The sequence below is a fragment of the Leucopleurus acutus genome, assembly GCF_964270905.1.
Source record: "Leucopleurus acutus genome assembly, chromosome: 7".
Lineage (NCBI taxonomy): Eukaryota > Metazoa > Chordata > Mammalia > Artiodactyla > Delphinidae > Leucopleurus > Leucopleurus acutus.
Genome location: NC_139150.1, coordinates 47,710,796 through 47,729,180, shown reverse-complemented (window position 1 = coordinate 47,729,180; position 18,385 = coordinate 47,710,796). Strand labels below are relative to the sequence as shown.

At 42.9% G+C, this 18,385-nt stretch overlaps 1 protein-coding gene across 2 annotated transcripts in view; it reads right to left on the bottom strand.

Annotated features, from left to right (window-relative positions):
- CEMIP2 (cell migration inducing hyaluronidase 2) overlaps positions 1–14,504 on the bottom strand; it is a 78,412-nt gene extending 63,908 nt beyond the window's left edge. For both annotated transcript variants that reach the window (XM_082842147.1, XM_082842146.1), the window contains exon 1: positions 14,082–14,504. The gene's annotated coding sequence lies outside the window, so the exon portion shown is untranslated. The remainder of the gene's footprint in view (positions 1–14,081) is intronic.
- Positions 14,505–18,385: the final 3,881 nt, after the last annotated feature.

Here is an 18,385-nt window from a genome sequence, read left to right as displayed (position 1 = left end):
GTGTTCCCAGGACCCAAACGATCTGGAAATTAATGAGGACAGAAAGGGAATCTAATCAGGAATTGATGCTGATTTTACATGGGGCAAAGAACTTTCTCAGAGTGTGTCTGTCAAAAACACTTGCTTTGTGGGGTTTGATTTCTGAACAAAAGTAATTATTTAGATGAAGCTTAAGCTCTATGACAAAGGGAGAACAACATGATCGAAGGTGCTGTTGAAGAAACTGCTGTATGTGTCAAGCAGCTGACCAAAATAATAGATACATCCTGCTGGAACAAATGAGAGAGTATGACAAAGACCCCTTTATGATCATCTATTAACGAAGAAAGGACTAAACTAGATACTCTTGAGTGCCAGGCTCACCAGGGTGAGAGGGGAATCAGACTATAATCTCCTCTGAAAGGAGTAGAAATCTTTTGTTTGAAGCTGAAATCACTTGATACTTTATTGTTTCAGGGTGAGAAAGGTTGTTATTATTTAACAGCCGGGGGGCCCCTTTTGTGGGAGATAATGTCTCCAGATGTACCCAAAGCAACAGAAAAAAAGGCAGTGAGAGCCTAAATGAAGTCACCATCCCACTGGGAAAAATATTTGTCTTCACATTCACAAAAGGGTATCCTAACATGAAAATTCAGATGGTGTCTGCCACAAACTAACATGACCAATAAATCAATGGTAATCATGGTATGTTTTCCCCAGGACCCTTCTGCAAAATTGTATATATTTTTTTCTATATATTATGAGTCCATTAGCTCTATTTTACTGAAAAACATGTAAATACATAAGCAACAAATACAATCACTATTTTCCTAAGTAACACATTATTGAAACTATGTTAGAATAAATTTACAAGAAAATAATAATATGCAGATTATCCTCACAATTTATTACAATTTTTTAATAAGACACAAATACATTGCTTTAGGATTTCACTTTACATTTAAGAGCTTGCTTTAGTAGTATTATAAATCAATTACTTTAAAATATATTGATTGCTAGCTAGATTTCAATTATTCATGGGGAAAAATTGTCATTTCACTCATTCAATAAGCACTTGCGAGCTCTTACTGTCATTAGAGAATTGTGGTAGGGACTATGGGGGATAAAGATAAAAGATATACAGCACCCCCAAGAAATGCAATTCCTAAATTCAATTTTATTATTTATTTATTTTTAATTATTCCAAGTATTTATTTTAACAGTATTTGTGTCAATGAAATAGTATAAAAAGTTAAACAATATTATACAGAGTCCTAAATTCAATTTTAAATCACTTGCTTGAAGGAAGAGTGAAATTGACCAAGGAAATATCATGAAATACTGTGATAGGTTCCCAGGCTGTTCAGTCCATAAGGTTGTTACTACTGGTAGCATTAGTTTGAACATTAGTTTATGTTCCCAAGAACAACAGAGAAACCTAATAGAGGAAAGAGGATGAAGAGTTTCCCCTGGCTTTCAAGCTTTATTCAAGGCTAGCATTAGGTGTCATTTTAAAATTTTTACTACAGATGGAAGTTTTTACTTAATATACTGTTAATTTGTTTATATCACCTGTCATTTTTTAAAAGGGCTGTATTTCTAGTGGAAATCACATAGTATACAGAAGGAACACACCAGTATTTTAAGATATATTTTAAGAGTTATTTTGGACTGTGCTAAACCCCTAAACACAAACAATCCAAAATGAGGAATAACCCAAGTCATTCATATCAAATTTGGAAATACACTCTACAAAGCTTTTGGAGCATAATTTTTGGTATTTAGATGTTCCTTAGAATTATTATCTTGTGAGTATTTATTTCCTGGATGATTAAAAACCTAGTAGCCCAAAAGGCTTGGTAATAATTAATTTGAAAATAAAATCACGCAATTAAAAATTTTCACCAGGAATTTAGGCAAAATTTAAAGTAGATATGAAAGAAATGACTAAAAGTATGAAAAAATCATATCAACTTAAAGATATGCAAATACTGAGAAAAGGGGTAGCGTTCAAAACCTAGTACTTTTGTCAAATTCTCAGTTGCCCTCACACAAAAAAATACCTTAAAATTTTGTGGTTATTTTAAATACAATTCTTCTCTTGGATAAAAAGAGTGTATAAACTCAAACAGTAACTGTGGGAGGGGCTTACAGTTGGTAAGAGTATTCAATTAATTAATTTGATTATAAATTACAATAATCACAGAAAGTAATTTATTTTGAAATTTCAACAACATTAAAGGAGATCATAGTTGGGTTTTTTTGACCTATTAAAAAGGGGCATGATTTTAAGAAAACTGAGATAGTCTCCTATACTGTGCTATTTCATCCATGAAGGCTTCTCAGGATTCCACAATAAGTTCCCTGCCTGTTCTTCCCTGTACTCTGTTTAAAACTCTTATTGAATCACCTTGCTGTCTGCCTTATGTTTCAGTTAATGTAAGTACGTGTCCATCTCCTGCAGTTGACCAAAAGCCTCTTGAGAGCAGGGACAACACCTTACTCTTCTTAGTATTCTCACAGGAACTTACACCCAGTAGGAACTCAGTAAGTGCTTACTGAACTTAGAACTTACTGTTTTCCTCTCTCTCTCGCGCTCTCTCTCTCTCTCTCTCTCTCTCTCTCTCTCTCTCTCTCTCTCTCTCTCTCTCGCTCTCTCGCTCTCTCGCTCTGTCACACACACACACACACACACACACAGAGACTGGAATTTCCCATTTACTCCTTTTTCAACATCCTTGAGGCTCTGGGAAATTTGTCTAATTTCTATATTAGTTACCCTAATTTGGGAAAAATGGAGAACATTTACTACTTCAAGCAAAAAAGTCAACGCATTAATTTTTACAAAATGCTAATATGCAATCTAGTGGGTGACTAAACGTTATTATTAACAACTGCAAATAGAAATTCTAAAGATACAGAACAGCAAACCATCTAGACAAGCTCAACTTTTCACAATATTTGTAAGTTTTAACCACACACTATGAAATGCAGTAGGTACTTAGGAAAAAGGAGATGTTCCATTCCACTTTATATTGTTACGCTGACAGCAAATAAATGCTATGATCAAAGGTAAAGTCTTCTCAATATAGAGATAGTGGCAATTAATTCAAAACTCCTAAGAACCCTTTAAAAGGGTTGAGTTTTCATTTTCTTTCTACTGCTGAGCTACAAATACAGAAGGCCAATTGCCTACCACAAGTGCTTATCACTTACACAGTGGTTGAGGACACTTGCCCTATAGTGCAAAATCATCCAGCCCCTCCAACCCAATGTAGGGGTGTCCCACAGCCCATTGCTATGCCATGCATATTGGCCCCATCATACTGAACACCTAATGAAAATGCAATACTTTTGACTCATTTAAGCCCTTTTAAATCCTGCCTACACTTGGTATAAAAACTTATTTCTGAATGGAAAATTCAGGCTTGTAGGAACACTCAAGAAACTGGCATGATCTCCTCAAGTTTATCTTTCTTTGATCAAGGACATAATTCTTGAAACAGTATCCAACCTAAAGGTCAGTTCTACAAATTAGTCTACTTTCTGAGAGTTTCAGTACAACTGGCCAAAACCTGGCTAAGGAAACTTTTCCTTTTATTAAGACTTTAGTAGGTCTTTGTAACACACTGCCTGGTATGCTCAGTCACAGCAAAAATAAAAGTAAATTATGCCAGGAAAGAGAGGTGTTCGCGAATTATCATGAAAACAAATGATAATTTTGTTTATAATTACTAGTAATCACGACCTAACAAAATTCTTAACCAGCTCCTAATGGCCTTGAACTTTCAATTAATGGTTCTAACTTCCAATCTCCTATTTTTAAGAGAAGGACAAGAGAGAATAACATCAAGGTGATTTTCAGGTTTGGGTTTTTTTTGTGTGTGGGGGGAGTAGGAGGTAGGATGTTTCATCTAGTTTTGTTTTAGATTCAGATTATGTCTGTAGTTGATAAACAATGAGCTCAACAACTCAATCATACAAAACTATGCAGTAAGAAACAAACAGCAAAGTTGACTTTTAGGATCTTCAATTTCACAAACTGTCAAATATTTAAGTGTGATCAATATTCTCATATAAAGATTTTCAAATGCAAAGGATAAAACAAAGAGAGTTTCGGTGAGGGGGGAATTCTCTTATACATAGTTCAGCAGAATATACTTTATTACATATTCTATTCCCAGACCAAACAAGATAAAACACATTTTTCTACAACAATGACTGCAAAGGAATTCAGCATAAATGCTAGGTCTATTCCTATAGCTATTTGAGAGAAAATAGACAGATGGTGGGGAAAAACATAAGTTCACTTTCATTCAGAGATCTGCTTGGTTTTGTGTAAGCAGACTCGCAAAGAAATGAATACTCTGAGACTTCTAAACAGGACAGTGCCTTCACACTGTCACATTCACACATTCTCCATTATTACCCAGCGCTTGTCATAGCCCTTCTGTCTTTGTCCTTCAACTCTCCAAATCAGAATGAGTCACTAGCACCTGCAACTGTCTGGCACATTCCCAAGAAATAAGACACTTTGCAGAGTTAGTTTACCTGCATTGATTCCTGCTCATCTCACTAAGCTGATCTCACTGAGGCCAATGTTCAGAAATAGAAGGGGAATGCACCAACCTTGAACCATAAACAGCTCCCTATGAAGTAAAAGGATAAGGTACTGAGACACTTTAATTCTAATCTTCCACCTTCTTTTCGCCACTTGGTCAATTTAGACACATATGATGAATGATATACTCAAAAGTTAACCTAGTATTATATATAAACACCAATATACACCTGACTTCCAGTTTGGTACCATATATTGTTCACATTATCTCCCCCCTCAAAAGGAAATAACTCTCTCAATACACACTAACTCTATTAAACCACAATACCGAGAAATCACAAGGAATATTTCAAACATATAGTCCTAAAAAGACTAAATTTACTAGAAAGAAATTTTTTTCCCACTAAGCATTTGAGTTGGAATAATTATTATTTAAAGTTAGAAGACATTTTTTTCCCTGCTTAGAAATTCACTTTTCATTTAATCTATACTCTCTTTGCTAGAAAACTATAGTCAGGAAACAGTAAATCCCTGGAAAACAAAAATTAACTACAAATACTAAGAGTTTGCTTTCCTGGAAAACAACGAAACAATATATGCTCATGGGTCTGTATTTAAGGATTTCAGATTAGCAAATTAGCTACAACTTCACTAAAGTGTATATATCCTTGGCAAATTCTATTGGAATCTCCTGTTAAAATATGGTCCATCAAAACAAGAGTCTTTATTTATAATATCTAATGCCCAAAGTAAACCCAGTGAACACTTTCCCACTTTAAAGTAAGTGACCTTTAAGAAATAGTTTAATTCATTATTTTACTCCTCTCACTTATGCAAGGTACAGGAGGCAGATGTCTGATTTTTCTGCCACCAAATATACTCATTAATCCTGTCTTTTTTCAGATCCGTCCATGAAAAGCAATGCTTGACCCTAAAGCCAAGATGGCTGATAGAGCGAAAAGGCTGGAGAACATTATCCCGGGAAACAAAAGAGAAACAAAAGGGGCAAAAATACAGATCTACAGACCAAGGCGGGTAGAAAGGGTAACAACTGAACAATATCTCACATTCCTCGCCCAATCAAAAATAAAATTTTTAAAAAACAGCAAAGTACATAGGCCTCTGGGTAGAAGTAAAGAACTAAAGGATAAGCAAAACTAGAGCATGATTGTTCTTCAACTTGGAAAACTGGAGAGAGGAGAGGGTCATTTTACCTACCAGTTCTCTGCTCTTCACTTCTGTTTCCTTTCTTCCGACTATTATTCCTCAGATTCCTTTTTCTCCTTAATTCTTTCTACTGAAAACTGTTCTTTTTTCTCCCCTCCCTCTCAAGGGTCTTTAGACCATCCCCCTTCACCCTTTTTCCCCACTGGCTGGGAGTACACAGCAGAGAGACTCCCAACCTGCTGACAGTGACGGATGGCTGTGCAGAGGCACACAATGGCAGACGCAGGCATGTCATCAGCCTTGCAGCTGGCCTTCCAAAGAAAGAACCAAAGCCTAAGTCTGACCTGAGGGAGGCTGATTTAATTAAGGTCATAGCAAAGGGCAGAGCTGCCTGTGGGCTACATTCTCTGCCGAGCGCCAGGGACAAAGCTTTAAGATGCTTTTCCAGAAGAAAAATTCAAGAAAGTCATGTTGGTAGAATGTTGAAAGGTGGGGAAAAAAGAAAAGACAACAGAGATGTGTTTGATAAATCAGTACAGGTGTACCAAAAGTTTATGATCCAGTGACATACAGACATCAAAATGCAATGACAGTAGGAAACATATACCAAGTATGTTTTGACATGCCTTTCAAACTAAGAAATATTCCAGATGAATAATGAGATGCCCAGACTGAAGTGATCCAGGCTACTCAATCCAACATCAAAGCAAAGTTTCTATTAATGGCAGGTGCAGGATCAGAATCCAAATGTATATATATTTTTTAACCTACAACACATAGTCTATTTTTCATACAGTATATTTAAGAGAAAAGCCTTACCAAACAGGGAATGCGTTCAGGTTTGGGGATTGCTTATGAGACAAGGATTTTGCTAGATGACTGGGACCCAGCGGTGCAAAAAATATACATGATCTCCACCTTCAAGAAGCGCATAGCCTAGCGTTGGGGGGGTGGGTGTCAGACGATGACACAGGTAAACAAGTAATTACAATATATGTTGAGGCAAAGACACTAGGCTGGTGTGTCTAAAGGGGTGATAGCCTGATTTTATTAAATCCCAAACTTACTTACCCAAATGTATACCATCAGACTACTACTAATATCTTCCTTTGCATGTGTGAACTAAAATCTACCACTGAACTCTGCCCCTAAAATGACAACACACTGGGCTTCCCCGGTGGCACAGTAGTTGAGACTTGTGCGCTGGTCCAGGAAGATCCCACATGCCGTGGAGCGGCTGGTCCCGTGAGCCATGGCCGCTGAGCCTGCGCGTCCGGAGCCTGTGCTCCGCAACGGGAGAGGCCACAACAGTGAGAGGCCTGCGTACCACAAAAAAAAAATGACAACACACTGTCCAACAATAACCAATATAGGGAGAAAACAACAAACTCAGGATGTCTTTCGTATGCTCCAGAAGGCTGGCTGGCAGGTGTCACCTGCAGATGAGTTCCTGAGTTCCTGGCCAAAATACAAAAAAATCACAGCCCCTGTCCTCCTAGGGCTTGTGAAACCTAGGCCTACCATAGGGACCATATACACCCCTTCCACAGTCTCCTTGACATTTGTCAAATTCAGGGGTACCAGAGAGTCAAAAGGCAGGACCCCCAGTGAACGAGCAAATTACTCAGCACCAGAGCAGAGGCTGGACTTTGCATGGCTGAACAGGGATAGAATACTGCCAGCAGTAGCAGGACAGGTAAACAGGGGCTGAGTAATGAGCTCAAGTGATGAGGACTAAAGCACAAACAGGGAGCAAGAAGAAATACTTTAAGGCTAAAGCCAAGTTCAGACGACATGGTAACCAGGCAGCTGGGGAAGGTTATCCATGAACTGACCATATATTGTGAAGGGGGGCCATATGGTAAGGACAGGCACTTGGACAAACAGCAACTAATATCCATCAAAAGATGTCATTAATCATGCAGATAAGATGATTTCTCTCTCATTTGGCCTTTTCACCTATACCTTCATACACAGCCCACTTGCTACCAAATTGCTAGCTTCTCAACATTACTAGCACTTCAATCTGTCTGAGTATATGGCATTGGATGGCTGGGGAATGGCTATCACCAAGCACCTATTGAACAATTAAAGCCATATCTTTTGCATTAATGAAGTATAATATTTTTTAAATCCTCATACAACGTTGACTTTATAGTGGTGGCACTGGTGGTATTAAAAACAATGGTATGTATGTGGGAGTTTTTTAGCCACAATTTTTTAAAAATGACTCATTTTTCTAATTTATTCTGTAACCGGAATCAGGCATTTGTCCTTGTGCTAAACTTAATCTTTCCAATCTCTTAAGTGTTAATAATGAATTTTCCAACCTCGTTGTGTATTGAAAAACAAAAAAACAAACAAAAAACCTCACTCATTCTTCAGGGAAGTGAGTCACCATTAGCAGAGACCATTATGATAAGAGAAGGCTTGCAGTCTCCAAGCACAAGCCAGTAATTAGGCAAGAGCCCCCAAGTCAATAATAATTTCACTCTTCGGAGAGACTTAGTAATCAGACATGACATCTAGTTTGTGGTGAATATGCATATGTTTTAAGATACTAACATCAAACTCAAAGTCAATGAGGACAATTCTTTTCTCAGTTCCTCAATATGGATTGTCTTAAACTGCAACCTTTTCAGGCAAAAACAATGTTCCAGTCGCACTTCTATGCAATGTTAAAGTCATTTTTAGGGCTTCCCTGGTGGCGTAGTGGTTGAGAGTCTGCCTGCCGATGCAGGGGACACGGGTTCGTGCCCCGGTCCAGGAAGATTCCACATGCCGCGGATTCCACATGCCATGGGCCTGTGAGCCACGGCTGCTGAGCCTGCGCGTCCGGAGCCTGTGCACCGCAACGGGAGACGCCCCAACAGTGAGAGGCCCACGTACCGCAAAAAAAAAAAAAAAGTCATCTTTAAAATACATTAGAGCTAAGACCGCCACAAGCTCTCCCAGGCAAACTTTTCATAATATAAAATCTTATCGAACGTTGCCAAAGTTTTACTTATTGTCCAAACTAAGATGAGGCCCTGATAAAGTAAATAAAGTGAAAGGTTTATCACTTGTCACCATGTAATGAAAATAAATATCTTGTTACAAGTCTGGTTAGTCTAATAATAACAATTTCAGAGCAGATTTGCCTACTAGATCAAAGGACTGATTTGCTGGGAGATAGCAATTCTAAGTTTTAAGTCATACACAGCTTTGAGTCTGTTTCACTTTTTGTAAAGAGACATTTTAATAAAGACCCTATGCCTCACACATCTTTGTATCATTCACAGCAACTTGCACAGTGCCTTGTACATCTTGGGAACGTAACAAAATATTTGCTGGGCATAGTTTCTAACAACCAGCATTAAAGGCTTCCCAAAACAAGTACAGGAAAAACAAAAGAACATGCAAACCTATTTCTAATATGCTTTTATCATATGTTTCACAACACAAATCTGAGTAACGTTTCTTACTCAGAAGAACTTGCTTCTTTTAAAAAATGTGCACTTCGACAATATTTTAAATTAGTAGACTATTTATAGAAAATGCAAGTAAAGTTAACGTTACTTTTACACTTAGTTCCTTATCTGACAAACTTATTACAAGTAGCTTCACCCCACTCTGTGCACCATATCACATCCAGATTCTCCCAAACAAAACAGAAGGTACAGTGTCTGCCTTAAACTTGGGCGCAGTGGATTTCTAAGCCAGAATGCAAATTATTTCACTATTAAAACATTAAAATAACTAAATTGCTAACAAAACCAAAGAGTAACAAATTAGAGTATATTGGAGAAAAAAATATGCTGGTTGGAAATTAGGGACAAAGGGGTTCTTGTCCCTGCTCAGCCATTAATTTACTACATGACCTTACCTAATTAGTTAGCCTCTCTGGGTCTCAACTTCCTCATTTTAATATTATTTTTGAGGCCCATTCAAACTGTATGCTAAGATTCAGCCTGTGTAACTGTCCTGCGAACTGATTTACAGTCATATCACCCTTCCCCCAAAAAGTCACATTTAACATGGCAGTTTTAAATACTGAGTATGGATTTCTATCAAAGGCAATTTATTAAAATGTCAGATGAGCTGAAGTCCATTTCAAGCAGAGAATTAAGGCAAGTATATTAAAGCAAGTACTGCTTACAGATTCAAGTTTCACCTAGACAGCAGCTGTTGCTATTGAGAGCACAGCCTTTCTTTAATAGTGTAGTTGAAAAATTACACCTCTATACAAATGGAGAAAACTATTAAGGGTGATTTTCATGGTCTCAAAAACGCAGATGTATAGTTTTTCTTGTCCTTTCTTTTTCCTTTTCTATATTCATTTTGTTAGGATCAAGACAAACAGAAGGACTAGCCTGACTTGGGAGGGAGGGAGGAGAGTACAGACGTTACAGTACAGACCCAGACAAGCCCCTCTCAATTGATGTACTGTACTAGACAGCCCATCCTTCTAATTAGCGTTCACAACCCAAACGCAATGAAAAGATTTCCTATGGCTGAGATGAAGATGCCTGAACAAGTGAGACTCACCATATGACAACAGCTGAAGACTTGCACTCAAGATGGGATTCAGCACACTCAGGAAAGGGCCAATAAAATAGAAATCTGTGACTGAGACCAATTAGACTAAGTTATAAACTGTATCTATTTACAGCTTTTAAAAAGAACATATTTTGAAAGTACCAAACAGCATTAGCTTGTATGGTACTTTATCATATACACAGCAAATTAAATCAAAGTTAATCCTCAAAGAATTCCATAAAGTTATTTTACAGATGAAGAAACAATATGTGAAGAATTTGGGGATCTGCCCAATAAGCAAATGGTTAACAATTGTCAGAGCTTTGTTTTAAACTCAATTCTGACTTCAAGTCCTCTAATCTTTACATTTCAAAATGGTACGTCTAACACCAGTTTTCAGTCCCTACTATTACGTCTGATTTAGTAAATTTTACTTTTCACTAAATTGCTTCCCCCTCCCATTCCCAATCTGATCCTCCTCTGGGTTCTTAAAGCATTCTATGCATAATTCTCCAAACACTTATTGGGCTTTCTAATTGTTCATTTCCTTTTGTACCTGAATAGACTCATTTCTTCAACAGCAGAGATTGTTTTATCTTTCTTTATAGATGGAAGCCACCAGGTTATCTTTGCTCCTTGTTTTTTGTGGTTTTTTTTTTGGCCTCGAGGCATGTGGGACCTTAGTTCCCTACCAGGGATCGAACAGGCGCCCCCAGCACTGGCAGCGAGGAGTCTTAACCACTGGACCCCCAGGGAAGTCCCTATCTTTGCTCCCTGTGACCTCTGGAATTTCAACCAATTCATCCAACTCCCTCTCCCTACCAAAAAGAACACTCCACAAAGAGAGTGGGCAATCAGATTGCTTCCAGAAAGCCTGACACACAATAGGTGATTAATAATTGTTAGCTGAAGGGATGGTGGGTGGGTGGATGATGCAATACTCATAAATATTTTACAGCACTTTACAAGGTACACATTTACATACAGCAACCCATGTGAGTAAAACTGTTAACTTGACAATGGTAATTTAAAGTTTCTCTTTCTGACATGTGGTTCATCATTCTCAATTTCAGAAACTTGCCCAGAGGCACATAGCTAGTAAGTAGTAACTTTTCAAATTCAGAAATGGCCCACAAGACTACCTTACTCTCTGCTTTGTTTCCTCTTCATTTCCAAGATAGCTGGTTGAGAACAGGCTTGATTATTTCTATTAGAACATGAATGAGGTGTTGCCCCATTCTGGTTTCCTGTTGTGAAAGTTTCCTGACTTTTGAAAATTTGAGGGGTTATAGGCCAAACCAAGGAAAGAGACTCATGGGACTTCCCTAGTGGCGCAGTGGTTAAGAATCTGCCTGCCAATGCTGAGGGTTCGAGCCCTGGTCCAGGAAGATCCCACATGCCGCACAGCAACTAAGCCCGCGCGCCACAACTACTGAGTCTGCGCTCTAGAGCCCACGAGCCACAACTACTGAGCTTGTGTTCTGCAACTACTGAAGCCTGGGCGCCTAGAGCCCATGCTCCGCAGCAAGAGAAGCCACCGCAATGAGAAGCCCGCGCACCATAACGAAGAATAGCCCCCACTCGCCTAGACCCCGCTCGCCGCAACTAGAGAAAGCACGCGTGCAGCAACCAAGACCCAATGCAGCCAAAATTAATAAATAAATAAACAAAAAAAAACCAATAATCCTTAAAAAAAAAAGAGACTTTTACTCAATTAGCTGTGACAAAGGAAATCTAAACAAGTACCATGTAAGAATTCACTGATTCAATTTTCCTGTACACACACACACACACACACACACACACACACACACACACACAGTGCCCAGTCCTCCCCTTGCTTGCTCATTCACAGACTGTTAAAGGGAAACAGGTGATGACTCAGAGTTCACTTCTAACCTTACTTTTCTGGGCCTGTAAACACATTCAGATAAGACAGTGTCAGGTGGACTGAACTGAAAACCACAAGACTTCCAGTTACACACACACACACACACACACACACACACACACACACATCCTGTAGTGCAGGTACACAGAAAATTGAGAGGAGTGGTTTTAATGTAAAGGATAAAGCATCAAAAGGTGCTAGCCAATGTTTACTAAGCAGAGGAAGTGCACTACCTTCTGCTTTGCCCAGAAATGCACACTCAAAAGAACCCTTTGCATAGCTAATCAAAGACACAACCAAAGTATGATGCCCAGACCAATTCTGGAAATAGCAAGTTTCCTTCAAGGGTCAAACAAACATTAATAGTTCCTTTCTAGACAACCAAAGAACCATAAGGCTAAATATTTTAAATGTATTTGTTTTTATTTTATTTTTTTAACATCTTTATTGGAGTATAATTGCTTTACAATGCTGTGTTAGTTTCTGCTTTATAACAAAGTGAATCAGTTATGCACATACAAAAACCCGATATCCCCTCCCTCTTGCGTCTCCCTCCCAACCTCCCTATCCCACCCCTCTAGGTGGTCACAAAGCACCGAGCTGATCTCCCAGTGCGAGGCAACGGCTTCCCACTAGCTAGCAATTTTACATTTGGTAGTGTATATATGTCAATTCTACTCTTACTTCGTCCCAGCTTACCCTTCCCCCTCCCGGTGTCCTCAAGTGCATTCTCTATGTCTGCGTCTTTATTCCTGTCCTGCCCATAGGTTCATCAGAACCTAAATGTATTTGTTTTTAAAACAGAGACATTTCCAACAGGTAAGCCTGGCTGCTTTGAGGACTCAGTCTTCACTCAGCTCAGGTGAAACCTCCCTCCATCCCCCTTCCTCTAAATTCTTCTCACTTTGTACTGGGAAGAGCTCACGAAGATAGTATCTGCACACCCTCAACACGCGTAATTATGCAACATCGCATCACAGTCACACTGAAACAAGGGGAGTGAACACAAGCCAGTGAGTGGCTCCTGTGCGGAATGAAAGTTCTTAAAATTATTAAGCACTCTATCCTTAACCCTTACTGCTGATGAAAGGAGACATATATCAAAGTCTGTTTTCCTAACCTAACGCGGAGAATTTAAGTGAGCGGCTTCCGCTCCACGGGAAATCTGGGGACACAAATCAACCCTCAGCAGACAGCATCCAGGGACGTCAGAACCTTGGTTTTATTACAAGGGGTGTAGCAACCAGCATTAACCGCGGCACTTAGGGGTCCTCACAGAGCCGGACCCCCTTCCTTTGCCAAGACCTCCCAACTTTGCAGAGGAAAGCTGGAAGTGGGGGCCAGTGCTAAGCCTTTCCCCAGCTTTAAAGAAAGCTGCACGAGACCTTAAAGAGTCGCCTTACCTTAACTAAAAGAAACTGGGGTGGGAGACGGGGGGGGGGCACCAACCCAGGGTAATAAAGAGACAAAGATCACCCCAAACGCGTACGCGCGCGCTCACTGAAGCCGAAACTCTGCAATGCACATTCCACCAACCTTTCACTGTAGTCGGCTTCCTGTGGGGTTTATTCCCCCAAGCCAGCCCTCTCCAGAAAGTTTAAGACTGTTCACACCGACTTTCAAAGGTCCATTGTTTGGTTCCCCGTAAAAGCAATGAAAAGAGCGAGGGAGAGAAAGAAATCAAGATGTGGTTCCCAAAGACCCTTTCTTATGGACAGGACTTACTCGGAGGAGTCTTGTTACTCCTAATCCAAAGAGGAGAAAGGCGGCGCGCGGTGGGAGGGGGGGAGGGTGCTGTGGGAGGCGGGAGGATTTCGCCGTTTCAATAGAAATGCCCCAATGCCTGACTGCCGGGAGCCGGGAAGGAGCGGAGGACCATGGTCCGCATCCTGGCAGTGGCCCCCAGCGGGCAGCAAGGGAGGCAGAGCGGAGGGGGCGGGGGCTGGTGACCCCGTTGCTTCTTACCTTCCCCTCCCCCGCTTAGCGTCGGCTAATTCAGGTGCCTACACAGCAGTCCAAAGACACAGAGCCGAGCTCCTGGCGTCCCAGGGTCTGGATCTTCCCTCCATGGCCAGGGAGCCCCTCCAGCCCCGGCCTGCCGCCGCTGCCGCTTTTACGCAACTGGCAGCCGCAGCCTCTGCCAGGAGGTGAAACACTCTCCTCCCGGGAATGACGCGCACTTCCCTCCGCCTCCGCCTCCTCCTCCTCCAGTCCCGAGCCTCAGGGGCAAGGGCCTCAGCTTGCTCTCTCCGGAGCAGCTACTCCGCCGTCTCCGTTCCTTCCCCTCCGGGAGGAAGAGGAGGAGAATCGTGGCCCAGGCGGCTCGGGCCGAAGCGTCCGCGCGACAGTGAAGTGGGGGGCGGCCGCGCGGGGCAAAGCGGGGTTCCGGGAGTCCCGCCTGTCCCTGGTCGGCGGGCGCCGCGGCTCGCTTGGGTCGCGCTCAGCCTCCGCCGCCCAGACAAGCAACCCGGCTCTGCGGGGCCGAGGGCTGCTGATTGGGCGCTCGGGCAGGCGAGACGAAGAAGGCGGGGGGAGAGGAGGAGCCTGTGGCCAGAGGAGGCGGTGACCGCGCAGGGCTCCTCCCGCTGCCCCAGCTCAGGGCGAGCTGCGAACGTCGGCGCTCAGCGCCTCTCGCTGCGGCGCCCAGGAACAGCACCTGACCGCCCGGTTGCCGGAGCAGGCGCCCCAAGCAGCGCCTCCACGCTGCGGCACCCATCAACCCCAGGTTGAGCCTAACCCAGAGCCCCCATAACCTCCCAGCTGAGCTTGACTCTGCACCTTCATCACTTCCCGGCTGAGCCTGACACTGCGCCCCCCATCACTCCAAGGCTGACCTGGACATTATACCCCTGTCACCTCCCGAGGGAGCCTGACTTTGCGCCCCAACATCTCACGGCTGAGCTGGACATGCCCCTTCATCGCTCCTGGCTGAGCCAAACTGCGCCCCATCATCCCCGAAGGGACTTCCACAACTCCCGAAATTTTTCTGTGCGTTCGGCCACCGCACTACGGCTGCCCCCACCTGGCCAATCACCGGCGCTGGTTTCTTAGCCTTTTCGGGAGAACTGTCTGCTCTCGACTCAGGACAGCTCCTCCGGCAGCGTAGAGCGGTCCCAGCATCCCGCTCTCACGCCAGAATAAATATATCTACGTCTCCCCACGCCCCCTGCCCGCGCCACTCTGGAGTGGCTGCCACTTGCAGGAGTGGCGCTGCAGGCCACTCCCCCGCCCACCCCAACTGCGATGTACCTCTCTATGGACACCCACACTAAGGCTGGAATAGCCTGGCCGCCACCACAGCTGGAGCTGCTCTCACCGAGTGAAAGCTTGGCTCCCGCTGAGGGCGCGGCCGGGGCTTTATCACTCAGACCTACGAGGTCCCGGGCTAGTGACAGCAGCAGGACTGCCAAATCCAGGCTGTCGCCATCCGCCACTTAATCCAGAATTGGAAGTTTTCCCGCTAGGGAGCTCTTTCAGGGAATACTGTACAGATAGACTGTTCAGTTTTCAGAGTTGCTCTTTTCTTTTTTCTGCACCCTTTTAAAAAAACCTCAGTCATGCAACCATGACACACCCAGCAGGCGGGAAGGGGAATTCCCTATTTCGAGGGTTTTGGTTCAGGACTTTGCTGGAATCAATGTTTCTAAATCTTGGCTGATAAAATTCCTGTGGGACACTTTGAAAATTTTAGATTGCCAAACCTCGCACCATCTACGGAATTAGAGATGCTGGGAATATGCAAGTTTGAGAAACAGTGCTAGAGTGCATCCCAGAATTAAATAAAACCTTGGAAAGATGCCTCTAAAACAGCAACACTGTCTAGTGCTGAGACCTTAAAGAAACCACCCAACCCTGGGAGCCACTGTCCCCTCTGGGAGAGGGAGGAATGTTCTTAAAATAAGGCAGATGGTTTTGAACCACAAACTGGGGGGAACAAAGGACTATTTTAGTAATCTAAAGGTGAGATGTCCAGGACCATGCCTTGTAAGGACAGGACAGGAACTGTGTGACCCTGTGTGGTAGGCTAAAAAATAGTCCCCCTAAGATATCAGATCTTCATCACTAGAACCTGGAAATGTCCCCTTACAGAGAAACAGGGCCCATGCAGATTAAATTAAGGATCTTGAGTTGAGGAGATTTTCCTGGGTTTTCAGGGTGGCCCTAGCTGCAATCACATGTACCCTTATAAAAGGAAGGCAGAGAGGAAAAGGCAATGTGTCCAGGAAGGCAGGGATTGGAGTGATGCAGTCAAGGAATGCCAGCAGCCACCAGAAGCTGGAAGAGGCAAGAAAGGATTCTCCCCTAGAGCCTCCAGAGGGACAGCAGTCCTGCTCACACCTTGATTTCAGACTTCTGGCCTCCAGGAGCCTGAGAGAATAAATTTCTCTTGTCTTAAGCCACCAAGTCTGTGGTAATGCGTTAGAGCAGCCACAGGAAACAAATATACCCTGTGACCTGTGCAGTGCCAACTTTATGTTAAAATGCCCATTTTCTTAAGCTTTATTATGTGCCAGGCACTTTGCTTAGAGTTGGGACATCTCATTTAATCCTCCCAATAATTACTATTCCAATTTTAGAGATGAGGATACTGGGACTCAAAGTTTAAGGAGCCTGCCAAGTTCACACAGCAAGAGGCTATTGGAATAAAGCCAGCCAACAACTCAAACATCAAAAATAACAATGAAAAGTTCACATAAACTATTTTAATGAAAGTTTTGGTTTTAAAGAGATCTTACTTCCATAACCTATATCTATTGCCAAAACCAAAGCAAATGGATGTTGCTAGTAGGGGAGACTGTGCATGTGGGAGAAGGGCAGGGGATATAGGGGAACTCTCTGCACCTTCTGCTTTTTGTTGTGCACCTAATACAGCTCTAAATAAGTTCTATTAACAACAACAACAATAACAACCAAAAGAGGGGGATTGAATCTTTGTGTAAGCTACCTTTGAGAATTTTAAAACTTTTGTTCTTAGATATTTATCTGGAACATGGAAAATCAAAGGTCCTTTAAAAACAAAAGGCGCATGGTTTTGAAACTAACATGAAAGGAAGTTACAAAGGAGACAAAGTGAGAGGTCACAGAATGGAATTAATGTTGTCACCAATTGGGTCCCCAGGGAAGCAGGCTCTGAGACAGAGTGGTGGGACGGTCATTAAGGAATGCCCATGGGGTTGACACCTGTGGAGGGAGGGACAGGAAGCAGGATGGGACAGAAGGAGAAGTGGAGCTTCAGTGTAAACCCAACAACAGGCTCAGCAGACCTCCCCTAGAGGCCCTGCAGCTAGCCTGACTCATCAGAGTTTTGGGCCTACATGGCTGGACCTTTATATCGCTTCCTGAATTAGTCATTGGATGTGGTACATTCTGGGAAGTAGTACGACCTTGGGAAGGTGACTCAGCAACTGAGGCAGTCCCTGAGAGGGCCAGCTGTCGACAGCACTCAGAGCTGAGTAGCATGTCCTCCCTTGAAGGCAGATCTGGCTGGCGAACTCCATGTCACCCACTCACACCGTAGGTGACACCCTCACCCTCACCATTGTGCTCTTTTCCATATGAGAAGGGAAGGCCCCAGGCTGGGTGGGATGCTCATAGGATATTTTTTGATTCCTGGTGGTGGCAGTGCTCACACTTTTGAGGCAGGATAGCACACTGACTAAGACCTGAGTCCCTTCGGTCAGATTGCCTGGGTTAGAAGCAGACTGCATAGCTCACTTGCCATATAACTTTGAACAAGATGCCTCTAAGCCTCAGTTGTTTTATTTAAAAATGGGAATAATAATAGTACCTAGCCCACAGAGTCATTATGAGAATTAAATACGGGAATGCTGTAAGGCAGGGGTCCCCAACCCCGGGTCCACGGCCTGGTGGGAACCGGGCTGCACAGCAGGAGGTGAGTGGCGGGCTAGCGAGTGAAGCTTCACCTGCCGCTCCGCGCCGCTCCCAACCCCTCGCCTTACCGCGTGAACCATCCCGCCGCCCACCACCCCCCACTCCACTCCACCCCCCTCCCCTAGAAAACTCGCCTTCCATGAAACCAGTCCCTGGTGCCAAAAACGTTGGGGACGGCTGCTCTAAGGGCCTTAGCTGCACACCTCATAAGTGTTCAGCAAATTGCATTACGGGTGCCTCAGGTCATCTCTTCTTTAGCCCTCTGTAATTCACTAAATTGGAAAATATATCAGGTTACACTCACAACCTGGGGACAGGAAACTGAATGCTCTTTGGATCCAGGTTGGAGGTGAAGGCCATGAGATACATACAATGAG